Raw genomic sequence first — 13,429 nt, 5'->3', positions numbered from 1 at the left:
CATGATTTATGTATTTGGTGATTTAGTGAAATCTTCCACATATTAATTATATATATTATATCTATCAGGAAACAACAGGAGGCGACGCCAAATATGGGCAAAATGTGACCCCGAAAATCCCTGACCCTAATAGGAGTCAGCCGGAGCTGAACAGCGATCTGATTACAGGTGAGCGATCACCCGACCTTCTACATGGAATGTCCAGATATTACAGAGGACGGAGGATAATGTTAGATTTACTCTCTACTCTGTGTAATGGGAACCTGGCAGCACATTGTTACATATAGAAGTAGTGGTGTGACGGTATAGGCCATTGTCCCCTAATAATAATTGTTTGTAGAAATCCAATGTGCCAGTCAGGAGAAATGTAAAGTAGACACCATATACAAATCAGAATGGAAGTGCGCTGGGGGCGTGAAAGAAGAAATCCAAGTGCAGTGACACGCCCCCAGTGCACTTCCAGGCTAATTTGCAAATCTCTCCTATGTTTCAGCTCTCTTACCATCACTCGTATGTGCAGCGTGGGTGGGGGCTTCCTCATTCATGTGATGGAGGGTCCATTCTGCAGTGCTATAGCAAGTAACATGAAATAAATTAAATTTAAATTGCATTACTGCTCTAGAAAATGGGAAAAAACTAAGATACTGAGCACATAATTTGGCCAATTCATGAATGCCCAGCAGCCAATGACAAGGCGATCTTTTTGTTGGAATCCTCTCCTAATGTGAATCCTCTCCTAGGCTGAAGCCTACATTTATATGGGTAGGTAGGATCCTGTTGTAATTAAAACCACCCCGGGCTGATGGGTGGAGATAGGTTCCCAGCAAAAAAGGTCGCCTTGCCGTGACTGCTGGGCATGCACCGAGCAAAAGAAGGTCGCCTTGCCGTGGCTGCTAGGCATGCACCCAGCAAAAGAAGGTCGCCTTGTCGTGACTGCTGAGCATGCACCCAGCAAAAGAAGGTCGCCTTGTCGTGACTGCTGGGCATGCACCCAGCAAAAGAAGGTTGTCTTGCCGTGACTGCTGGGCATGCACCCAGCAAAAAAAAAAGGTCACCTTGCCGTGGCTACTTGGCATGCACCCAGAAAAAGAAGGTTCCCTTGCAGTTGCTGCTGGCCATGCATGAATTGGCCAAATTATGCGCTAAGTATCTTCCTTTTATCCTATTTTCTACAGCAGTAATGCAATTCAAATTTCATTTATTTCATGTTTACATGCTATAGCGTTACAGAGTGCAAATTTGTTAGTTATGTATTTGGATGGCTACTCTTAGTATGCACCTGTTCACACCCATTTTCTTTTCGGAAGTGATGGTCAGTCTTTTGTTATTTATGAAGGGGTTCCTCCATCATTTACATTACATTTATCTATGGATTCCCCGTATATTCTCATATTTAGAATCCCCATATAACGAGTATTAATCCCATTTACAGACATCTTGTCATTTCTCCGTTATATTGCTGTATTATCTATGTAGGAATAATATCCTCTAATACATTTCATTTCTTCATCATTATTTTAGAAACAACTGAGCTGTCGAATCCTAACAATGGAATTAGTGAGATCCCGGAGATCCAAGAATCTGTAAGTATCATAGAGGGGGATGCGTGTGTGTCATCAGATCATGGGGTGTTAATAACTCGTCCAGTATTATCCCCCATACAACCATGGGACGTCTCTATTCTAAGTGTAGATGACTCTATGGTGTTAATTACATTTGAATTACAGGGAATCTGTCACCAGGTTTATGCTATTTGGTCTGAGAGAAGCATGATGCAGGGACAGAGACCCTGATTCCATGTGTTGATTACTTTACTCGGTGGAGCAGTTGTGATAAAATCACTATTTTTTTCTGCTGCAGAGCTCTGAATGCTGAGTCTTGATTGGCAGCTTTCTGTGTACACTGTGCATAGGCAGAAAGCTGCTAATCAGTGGTGGAGGCAGGGGTACAGAGCAATAGGACTACCTGGCTAGACAGATAGTCTTCTAGTGATAATCTACTGATTTTATTGAAACAGCCACACACAGCCTAGTAAGTAACACATCACTGGAATCAGGGTCTCTGCCCCTACATCATGGTGCTTTCAGAATACATAGCAAACACCTGGTGACAGATTACCTGTATGTCCTCCTCTCTGTGATCTCCCACATTATCCAGAATGTTATAGTAATGTATGATGACCGTTGCAGGGTGGCTCCAGGATTTCGTGGGCCCTGGGCGAAAGAGTCTCAGTGGCCCCTTTAACACATACCACGATTCATGATGCACAGATACCGCAGATAAATATATATATATATATATATATATATATATAGTACAAGCCCGAAGATTTCACTTCTTACATTACATGAGCGATATCTATTGTAAATTCCACAATAACTCAGAAAGCGGCGAATCCTCACAGCTCACAGTGCAGACCAGACAGTAATGTCCTCCACACAGTATAATGGCACCACATAGTCCTCTATACCGTATTATGAGCTCCATATATTGCTCCATATAGAATAATGGACCCCATAAAATGCTCCACGCAGGCTGTGCCCCCATATAATGCCCCATGCAGGCTGTGACACCACACATAATGCCCCATGCAGGCTGTGCCCCCCACATAATGCCCCATGCAGGCTTTGACCCCCCACATAATGCTCCATGCAGGCTGTGACCCCCACATAATGCCCCATGCAGGCTTTGACCCCCCAAATAATGCCCCATGCAGGCTGTGCCCCCCCGACATAATGCCCCATGCAGGATGTCCCCCTCCCACATAATGGCCCATGCAGGATGTCACCCCCCATATAATTCCCCATGCAGAATGTCCCTCCCACATAATGCCCCATGCAGGCTGTGCCCCCCACATAATGCCCCATGCAGGCTGTGCCCCCCCACATAATGGCCCATGCAGGATGTCACCCCCCATATAATTCCCCATGCAGGATGTCCCCTCCACATAATGCCCCATGCAGGATGTCCCACCCCACATACTGCCCCATGCAGGATGTCCCCAACACATAATGCCCCATGCAGGATATCCCCCCCACATAATGCCCCATGCAGGATGTCACCCCCCATATAATTCCCCATGCAGGATGTCCCCCCCACATAATGCTCCATGCAGGATGTCCCACCCCACATAATGGCCCATACAGGATGTCACCCCCCATATAATGCCCCATGCAGGATGTCACCCCCCCATATAATGCCCCATGCAGGATGTCCCCCCAACACATATGGCACCATGTAGGATGTCACCTCTCACCCCATATATTGCCCCATGCAGGATGTCACCTCTCACCCCATATAATGCCCCATGCAGGATGTCACTTCTCCCCCCATATAATACCCCATGAAGGATGTCACTCCCCCCATATAATGCCCCATGCAGGATGTCACCCCCCATATAATGCCCCATGCAGAATGTCACCTCTCACCCCATATAAAGCCCTATGCTGGATGTCACTTCCCCCCCATATAATGACCCATGCAGGATGTCACTTCTCCCCCTCATATAATACCCCATGCAGGATGTCACCCCCCTATATAATGCCCCATGCAGGATGTCCCCCCCATATAATGCCTCATGTAGGATGTCACCTCTCACCCCATATAATGCCCCATGCAGGCTGTGACCCCCCACATAATGCCCCATGCAGGCTGTGCCCCCCACATAATGCCCCATGCAGGCTTTGACCCCCCACATAATGCTCCATGCAGGCTGTGACCCCAACATAATGCCCCATGCAGGCTTTGACCCCCAACATAATGCCCCATGCAGACTGTGCCCCCCCCCACATAATGCCCCATGCAGGATGTCCCCCTCCCACATAATGGCCCATGCAGGATGTCACCTCCCATATAATTCCCCATGCAGAATGTCCCTCCCACATAATGCCCCATGCAGGCTGTGCCCCCCACATAATGCCCCATGCAGGCTGTGCCCACCACATAATGGCCCATGCAGGATGTCACCCCCCATATAATTCCCCATACAGGATGTCCCCTCCACATAATGCACCATGCAGGATGTCCCACCCCACATAATGCCCCATGCAAGATGTCCCCCCCCACATAATGCCCCATGCAGGATATGCCCCCCACATAATGCCCCATGCAGGATGTCACCCCCCATATAATTCCCCATGCAGGATGTCCCCCCCACATAATGCTCCATGCAGGATGTCCCACCCCACATAATGGCCCATACAGGATGTCACCCCCCATATAATGCCCCATGCAGGATGTCCCCCCAACACATACTGCCCCATGTAGGATGTCACCTTTCACCCCATATATTGCCCCATGCAGGATGTCACCTCTCACCCCATATAATGCCCCAAGCAGGATGTCACTTCTCCCCCCATATAATACCCCATGCAGGATGTCACCCCCCCATATAATGCCCCATGCAGGATGTCACCCCCCATATAATGCCCCATGCAGAATGTCACCTCTCACCCCATATAAAGCCCTATGCTGGATGTCACTTCCCCCCCATATAATGACCCATGCAGGATGTCACTTCTCCCCCTCATATAATACCCCATGCAGGATGTCATACCCCCTATATAATGCCCCATGCAGGATGTCCCCCCCATATAATGCCTCATGTAGGATGTCACCTCTCACCCCATATAATGCCCCATGCAGGATGTCACTCCCCCCCATATAATGCCCCATGCAGGATGTCACTCCCCCCCCATATAATACCCCACGCAGGATGTCCCTACCTCCCCCCCATATAATGCCCCATGCAGGATGTCACTTCTCCCCCCCATATAATGCCCCATACCTCCATACATAAAAAAAAAAAAAATCAAATGCTCACCTCACTGCTCACCAGCTGTGGAGAGGTAAGTATTGTGCCGGCCGTGGTCCTGGGCAAGCATTGGGAGGGGGAGCAAGGCCCACTAGCTGGCGCTGGCACCGCTCTCCTCTGCTCACCGGTCCCATAGCACGCCAGGGTGCCCGACAGCAAGTGGGCCCCTCGCCTACTCAGGGCCCCGGCACTTGCCTGGGTGTGCTGGGTGCTAGCGCCGGGTCTGCCGAGCATCTGGTTTGTATCCTCCCAACATCATATCAGTGTAAATCATCTGGGACATAATATGGGGGGAGAAGTTTTTGCATCTGTAACTTTTTTCCTGCATCTTCAATAAATCAGTATTGTTTCTTATTCTTTTATAGAGCGTGATCGATTCATTGGTTCCGGCGAGAAAGCCGCATATGAGCGACTATGAAACTACCAAACTCATCAGCAGTGGAAATTTTGGGTGAGATTTCTGTTGCCATAATCCACATTTCTCAGGGTTCCCTATGACAATGCTTCTGCCCCTGCACTCTGCCATTCAGTGTTATCACAGGGAAATTATATGATCTGTAGCAAATCAAACTGTAAGGAAAGCGATTTAAATAATATAATTACATATAATATAATATATAATAATATAATATTATTACATTCGCCTGTGCTAGACCCTCATCTGCTCTTATGCTGCCTCCTCCACCTGAGCTTTTCTGCTCTCCACTCTGATCTTTGTTTTGATGGGGGGGCTCCATTATGAAGCTGATCAGAGAAGTTGGCTACACATGGTCACATGAAGGGTGACACCATATTGACGTCAATGACATCTACACCCTCCACCATGACCATGTGGGCCCAATCACTGGCCTCAGCAGCAGAAGAGAGCCCTGGAGCACATTCATTTTGGACCAATTTTATTTGCACTAAATTGTATTTGGTCAGTTATAGCGAATCTGCCCAAAGAGAATTTCGATAGATTCTCGTATCTATAATGTGACCTGGGTGATGGCTCCGGCAGAAGTGGCATTGTGGAGACCTCCCATAGGTGATCTATGTAGTGCTATTTTATGCATTTCTAGATGTGGATTTATAGTGGCGGCCAGACTTCTAGTATTAAACATATGCAAATTGTCTCTTCAGAGAGGAAGCTAACTAGAACTCCACCTATAGGAAGTAGCAATCCTAAAAGTCAATATCGACCCTTTAACAAGCCTTGTCACATGACTTAGGATAATAGCCAAAACCAAAATCTCAATTTGCAGGAACTGTGTTCTGAGGTACTGCCCCTCTTCAGTGCAAAGTGTGAGATATGGTTTGACTGGGTGAGAGGTGTCTGACCCGTATCCAAGGGGTTGACGTTTCTCCTTGCGGACATGAGGAGACTTTTAAGCCGCAATGCTCCTCTGGGAAATAGGATTGCTACTTCCTATAGGTGGCACTAGGGTGCTAGTTCTCTTCCTCTCTGAAAAGAGACAATTTGCATATTTCCCAGAAGAGCATTGCAGCTTAAAAGTCTCCTCACCTTGACTTGCTTACCATGGCTTTTTCCGCAAGGACAAACGTTACCGCTTGGATCCCGGTCAGATGCCTCTCACCCAGCCAAACCATATCTCACACTTTGCACTGATGAGTGCTTGTACCCCAAAACATAGTGTCCGAAAATTGAGATTTTGGTTATGGCTATTATTCCATGTCATGTGATAAGGCTCGTTAAAGGGTCGATATTGACTTTTAGGATTACTACTTCCTATAGGTGGCACTAGAGTTCTAGTTCTCTTCCTCTCTGAAGAGACAATTTGCATATTTCCCAGAGGATCATTGAGGCTTAAAAGTCTCCTCACCTTGACAAGCTTAACATGTCACTCTCCGCAAGGAGAAATGTTACCCCTTGGATACCAGTATTAAACATATAATGATTTCTATAGATGGATTATTAATAAGGATTTATTATAACCGATGGATTCTCCTTCTCTCCAGGGCCGTCTACTTAGTGCATCATAAAGACTCACACCAGACCTTTGCTATGAAGAAAATGGCTAAGCGGAACCTAAATACTGCACAGAGATTGGAATGGGCCTTTCTGGAGAGGGACATCTTAACATTTGCTGATTGTCCCTTTGTGGTCTCCATGCTCTGCTCCTTTCCAACTAGATCTCACCTGTGTATGGTCATGGAGTATGTAGGAGGTAAGACACATCTATTGTATTATATTCAGCCCATGTCTGCTTTCATCTTATCACTGCTCATATCATTAGGACATTGTTGGTTACATCCCCACAGAGCATTTAATATAGGTTATCTATTACCAAGATGCTCGTAAATTCATTGATCTTGGTGCAGGGGCGCTATGGGGCTCATCAGTCGGAGGGGGTCTGTTGACGCTCGGCAGTGGGCAGCATCCCTCCACCTGTCATCACAATTTCAGCGGTATTTGCTTCTTCAAGGAGGTGGGGCTGGTGGGGGCAAAAATACTGAGTAGGTGGCTAGTAGGGGCCAAAATACTGAAAGGGGGCCGTATGACTAGATATGGGGCGACTGTGAATGCTGAGTGGAGGTCATCATATTAAGTGGGGTGCTGTGGGGGTCCTCACTCTGTATGGAGGCCCCCATTCTGTGTGGGGACATCATACTGAGTGGGGAGTTATGCGGACCATTATATTGTGTGAGGGACTGTGGGAACCATTATCCTGAGTGGGAGGGTTGCTGTGGGTGCCATCACACCGAGTAGGGGGTTGTGGCTGGCCTCCTTCTAAGTGGTGACCTCCTTAGGAGGATTCACTGTGGGGATACCATACTCATTGAGTGTGGGTGTGGGCATTTTTGGGAGCATCATACTCTAAAATGGCCATAAAAGTTGTATTGCTGGTGAGAACACCAAGCTGCTTCAACAGGGATATAAATATATTTCTTTTTTATTTTTTAGGGTGGGGGGCAATTACAACTTTTGATATGGGGTCTTGTGATTTCTATGTACGCCACTATCTGTGTGATCTCCCCAGGATGTTTCAGCTCACTGCTCATTATACATCATGGTTATCTGCTCGTGGTATATCATGGTTATCTTCTGTATAAACCCCTCACCGGTCATATTTCCTTTCTTCTATAGGTGGAGACTGTGGGACACTTCTAAGCACCAGGGGTCCTTTCTCTGTCCCCATGGCCCGCTTGTACTTTGCAGAGGCGGTACTTGCCGTGGAATACCTGCATAGTTACGGTGTGGTGCACAGAGACCTGAAGCCGGAAAAGTAAGTGCCCCCGTAGTATAATAAAGTGGGGAAAGTTGTCATTTATTATCATTCAGTCTGTGAGGCTAAAACCATCTTCTCTTTTGCAGCCTCCTGATTACATCTACTGGACATATTAAAGTTACCGATTTTGGGATTTCAAAACTTGGTCTAATGATACCGAAAACCAACACCTACAAGGAATTAGCAGTGGACATCTCCAGAGAGTTCCAGGACCGTGAGGTCAGCATCACCTACAAGAACTTAGCTTGTTATTTGCAAATCTCATCACACTATTGTCTCTTCTCTACGTTCTTCCTTTCTAGAGAACTTTTCCACTAATATTTTATCTTCTGCATTGTGTTTTAACAATGATATCTTGTCATAATAATTGTTTCATCGATTCTCATCTCTATGTTCTGTTGGTTTCCAGTTCTGTGGCACCCCATGTTACATAGCCCCAGAGATCATCCTGAAAGAAGGCTATGGAAGACCTGTTGACTGGTGGTCATTGGGGATCATCCTGTATAAATTCCTGCTGGGATGTGTACCATTTGATGCTGATTCCCTCACTGAGCTTTATAAAAGGGTTGTCATTGGTGAGTAGAATAATCCGATCATTGCGTTGATTGGTTACATTTGTTTAGTTATTTCCTTTGCTTTATGTTACAGTCCAGTAAAGAGGTTTTATTTTCTGTAATTTTCTATGTAACAGGAGAACTAATTTGGAATTGTGATCGCGCTCCACCCCTGGATGCTCAGAATCTCATCACTGAGCTGCTCAGAAGAAATCCTGTGCGTAGACTTGGGACAGGTAACAGATATACTAGTATTAATATTCCCTTATTAGACCAAGGACATATCGCTCATGTCCATGAAGATCAGCATTTCTCTATCAGCTCATCTACTGTATTTCTAGTTCTCCACACTAAGACTTTCAGTTTATTTCCTTCATGTCGGCTCAGTTTTGTCATTAGTTCAGATTACGATAAACTGTTCAGATATGGAGCCATCCCTGACTATGTCCGCATCACTTTTGTTTTTCTTTTTCTAGGAGGAGCATTTGAGATCAAGGTTCATCCATTCCTGAGTGACTTGGACTTTGACAACATTCTGAGCCAGGAGCTGGAGTATGTTCCTCAGCTTGTTTCAGACTCAGACACCAGCTTATTTATCAGTAAGTAGAAGGAGACGTCATCTAGACTAAGCGACTGTTTGTCTCATCTTCCCTAATATGTGATCATCTGTTCCCATTAATATTAGTGATAAATAGTCACTGTGTTATACTGACAACCTCTAATAATACTTCATTACCTATTTCTTGTAGATCATTCTGATATAAACAAGCATCTGGTCTCAAAGGATGAGGAAGGCACAAGTGAGAACAATGAGAGCCTTGACTTCCAAAATTTTACGTCATCTTCTGAAAAGCTTTGTAAAGTAAGTATGTGATTAATAAATCCAAAATATGTAAAAAAAATAAAAAAAAACTCTAAAAGTACATAAAAAAAATATTTTATATCTTATTTTTATCCGTATTTAGCTCTGTACCATCGCTACCAGGATGGTGAACAATGAGGATCCCAATGCCCCTCCAGAGTATACACAAGAAACCAACACAAACATCTCAGAAATGTGAGTAGATTAGAAAGGGTCATTACTGGGAGTTCCAGGCTGATCTATGTACACAACACCAAATATAGGACATAAATAACAGAATATCAAATGCAGCATTCACCGCTTCATGGTTAACGGTCATTGTACTTTTGGCTTCAGAAAATGCAGAAGATAACAGCCCATAATTGTGGCAGGTCATGCATTTTTAGCACTGCCTACTCTGTAGGAGAGCTGTAGTATTACTTGCCAGACATTCTTGGTAGTTGTGTTCTGATCCATGGAAGGTAGTTTTGAGCAGAAAACCTTCCCCACTATGACAGTCATATGTCCTATTAGGCCTTATAGTCAGTGTTCTTATAGTGAGACAACCCATTTTATACTGTGTTTACTTACGATTTACATGTTTTTCTTCTTCAAACAGGCAGAAAGAATCTGTTCCTGTATGTAATACAGACGATGCTGTTACCATCTTGCCACCCTCGTCCCCATTGCCAGGTATGTACATGTCTACAGCACCAACAATGTGAATGTTGACTTCAAGGCTCAAATATTTACACATGGTTTTTCTGGTCTACTATGTTATCCATGTTTCATGGATCTCAGCTATGTTGACCATGGTTTCGTACTATATCCCTATTTCTCTAATTTTGTACAGGAGTTTTTTTTCATGTTTTCTGTATATTACGTTGTATTATCTAGTAACCTAGTGAGATATAGCGACTGTGTTATACTGACACCCTCTAACAATCCTTCCTTACCTATGTCTTGTAGATCACTCTGATGAAAACAACCATCTGGTCTCAGAGGATAAGGAGGGCACAAGTGAGGACGATGAGAACTTTATCTTCCGTATATTTGCATCATCATCTTCTGAGAGGCTTTCTAAAGTAAGTATGTGATCGATAAATCCAAAATATGTACAAAAAAAGGATCTATAAAATTAAAAAGTATGTATATTTAATAACTTATTGTTATCCACATTTAGCACTCTACCACCACTAACGGGATGGTGAACAACGAGGATCCCAAGGCCCCTCCAGAGTGTACACCAGAATCCAACACAAACATCTCAGAAATGTGAGTAGATTATGGGGTCATTACTGGGAGCTCCAGGCTGATATATGTGCACAACACCAAATATAGGACATAAATACCATAATATCAAATGCAGCATCCACCGCCCCATGGTTATGGGTCATTGTGCTTTCAGCTTTCGGAATTGTTGGAGATAACAGCCCATAATTGTGGCCGGTCATGCACTTTTAGTGCTGCCCTCACTGTAGGAGAGATGTAGTATGAAATGCCGGCCATTCTTGGTAGTGGTTTTCCTCTCAGCTCTCTATAAAAGGTAGTCTTGAGCAGAAGACCTTCCCCACTATGACAGTCATATGTCCTACTAGGCCTTATAGTCGGTGTTCTTCTAGTGGGACAACCCCTTTTATACGGAGTTTACTTGAGATTTACATGTTTTTCTTCTTCAAACAGGCAGAAAGTATCTGTTCCTGTATGTAATACAGACGATGCTGTTACCATCTTGCCACCCTCGTCCCCATTGCCAGGTATGTACATGTCTACAGCACCAGCAATGTGAATGTTGACTTCAAGGCTCAAATATTCCCACATGGTTTTATACAATACTATAGGTCTCTTATGTTATCCATATTATGACAAAGCAGATCCTATAAGAATATATTGTTACTGATTTTTTTTTTTTAATTTTTCATCAGAATTTCCATCTCATGAAGAAAGAAAATCGGCAATAAATCTGAGTATGGAGCAACAAAACTCAGAAAATGGAAAAAATGGGAAAAAGAGACGAGGTAAGTGTGAGAATCAGCTCCATTTTGTGTGATGTCAGTGAGAATAATTCATGTGGAGTAGATGTCATCTGTCAGTGATGGGATTGTCACATGTATGATTGCTGACAATGACCCCTGACCTCTGTATGATAATATTCCTCTGCCGTCCGGCCACAGTGACTGCACAGCATTATCATGTAATATGGAGTCCCATCACTTACATTATATTTATTTCTCTTCTCATAGGTTTCATCTTCCGCCGGATCTTATCATCCTGCCGGCGTGGATTATCCAGGGCTGCTCGAGCATTTGCATGCTGTCACTGTTGCCCTAAAACCATCTAAAAGACGGGGCACCTAAGCATCCAGCGCCCTGAAGTCCAGCAGATCCATCATCACTGCTGGAGCTGTATAGAAGGACCTTCACCATCTACCTGTGGCCTTCTGACTGGTCAACCTGGACAAGTTTCAGTAACGCCTCTGTCATCGGGCTCCGCGGTATTCATACTGCTCGTCTGACTTGTCATTTACTGATCACCTGGTATCTGACCCCGGCTATCTTCCTGACTTTGATTTAGTCTATTGATAATGTTCACGATTTTATTCATCCCATTATTAATTAAAAAAAAGTAAAATCTGTTACTGTTGCTCTGATTCCTTTTTGTCTTGAATTCACAAATACTTGTAACTCACTAATTGCTCTTCTTCCCACTAAATGTATTTCTCATTATCCTTAATGCAGCAGTCAGTCTCATATTTCTGTCCAGCAGTTACACTGGTGCCTCCACCCTGTACCAGTCATTACACTCATCCACAAACCTCTCCACACTGCTGCACAGTCCTGCATCTCTACCATATCTACACTCCAATGAGCTAAGATTAACATCCTCCATAATCAGGACCTCCCACTCTCATGTCCAAGACATTTTATCTGCTGCACCAGCTCTCAGGAGTGGACTACTGCAGGCAATCAGGTTCATTCCCACTATCAGAGATTTTAAGTGTGCAGTAGAAACAGATTATTTGTGGCAGGACTATCAAATCACCTCACTATTCTAAGTTTTTCCTACAGCACTCAGTAGCACTTAATATTTGTACATATACAGATAATGGTTGGTGACTGGTTCATGCAGCCTTAATTCCACAAAGATAGAAATAAAAGGTCAACATGTTTCATACATCCAAACCATCCTTAATCATGGCAGAAAAACATAATTTTAAGTTCCCACTATGAATATTTGGTGAGATATCACAGCTGTGTATTTTCACAGCACAAAGAACGCATCTTACAGATCAGCAAATCACAGTGTGCTGACGCTTAGTGTTGTAGTTTTGAACAACACCATTCATTTTATCATATAATGTGTTGAAAAATGAGAAAAAATGCCAGGTTTGGGTTCCTTCATTTTACAGTGTGTATTGTGTTGTAAAAACAAACTGACAAAATGATTCAGAGTCAGTAGTACGATTACTGTGATACCAAACTTATAAGGTTTATATATATATATATATATATATATATATATATATATATATATATACAGTGTTTAGCATAAATCAGTACACCCAAATAGATTTGTCAGCAAACCTGTAGTTTCCTTTCAGAATCATCATTTTATATGGGATACCATACTACAAAATACTCTCGCAAATTTGAGCCATTGAATGCAAACAAGATTTGGTATTTTGAAGACCCCAAAAAAGTAATTTTCTTAACAAACTCATTCAAGATCATGTTTCAAAAATGAGAACATCCCAGTAACAGTCTTAAGAGAAAAGCTAAGTTTAGACAACAAAATTCTAATTAACAAGAACTGAACCACAGGTAAGTGTAATTATTCATTAAACAGATGTCCAGCAGACAGGTGTCTGTAAAAGGAAGTTACTTAATAAAGAAAACTCCTTCCCATTTCATGCTATCAGCAATGGCACCACATAGAAGGGAAATGTCACAAAACCTGAGAAAGAAAATAATTTCTTTGCAATAAATGTGAA

This window comes from Phyllobates terribilis, unplaced genomic scaffold (genome assembly GCF_046119375.1).
Source record: "Phyllobates terribilis strain yellow unplaced genomic scaffold, ASM4611937v1 Scaffold_60__1_contigs__length_8166268, whole genome shotgun sequence".
NCBI lineage: Eukaryota > Metazoa > Chordata > Amphibia > Anura > Dendrobatidae > Phyllobates > Phyllobates terribilis.
The sequence above is the reverse complement of the archived record's forward strand: the minus strand, read 5'-3'. Positions refer to the sequence as shown.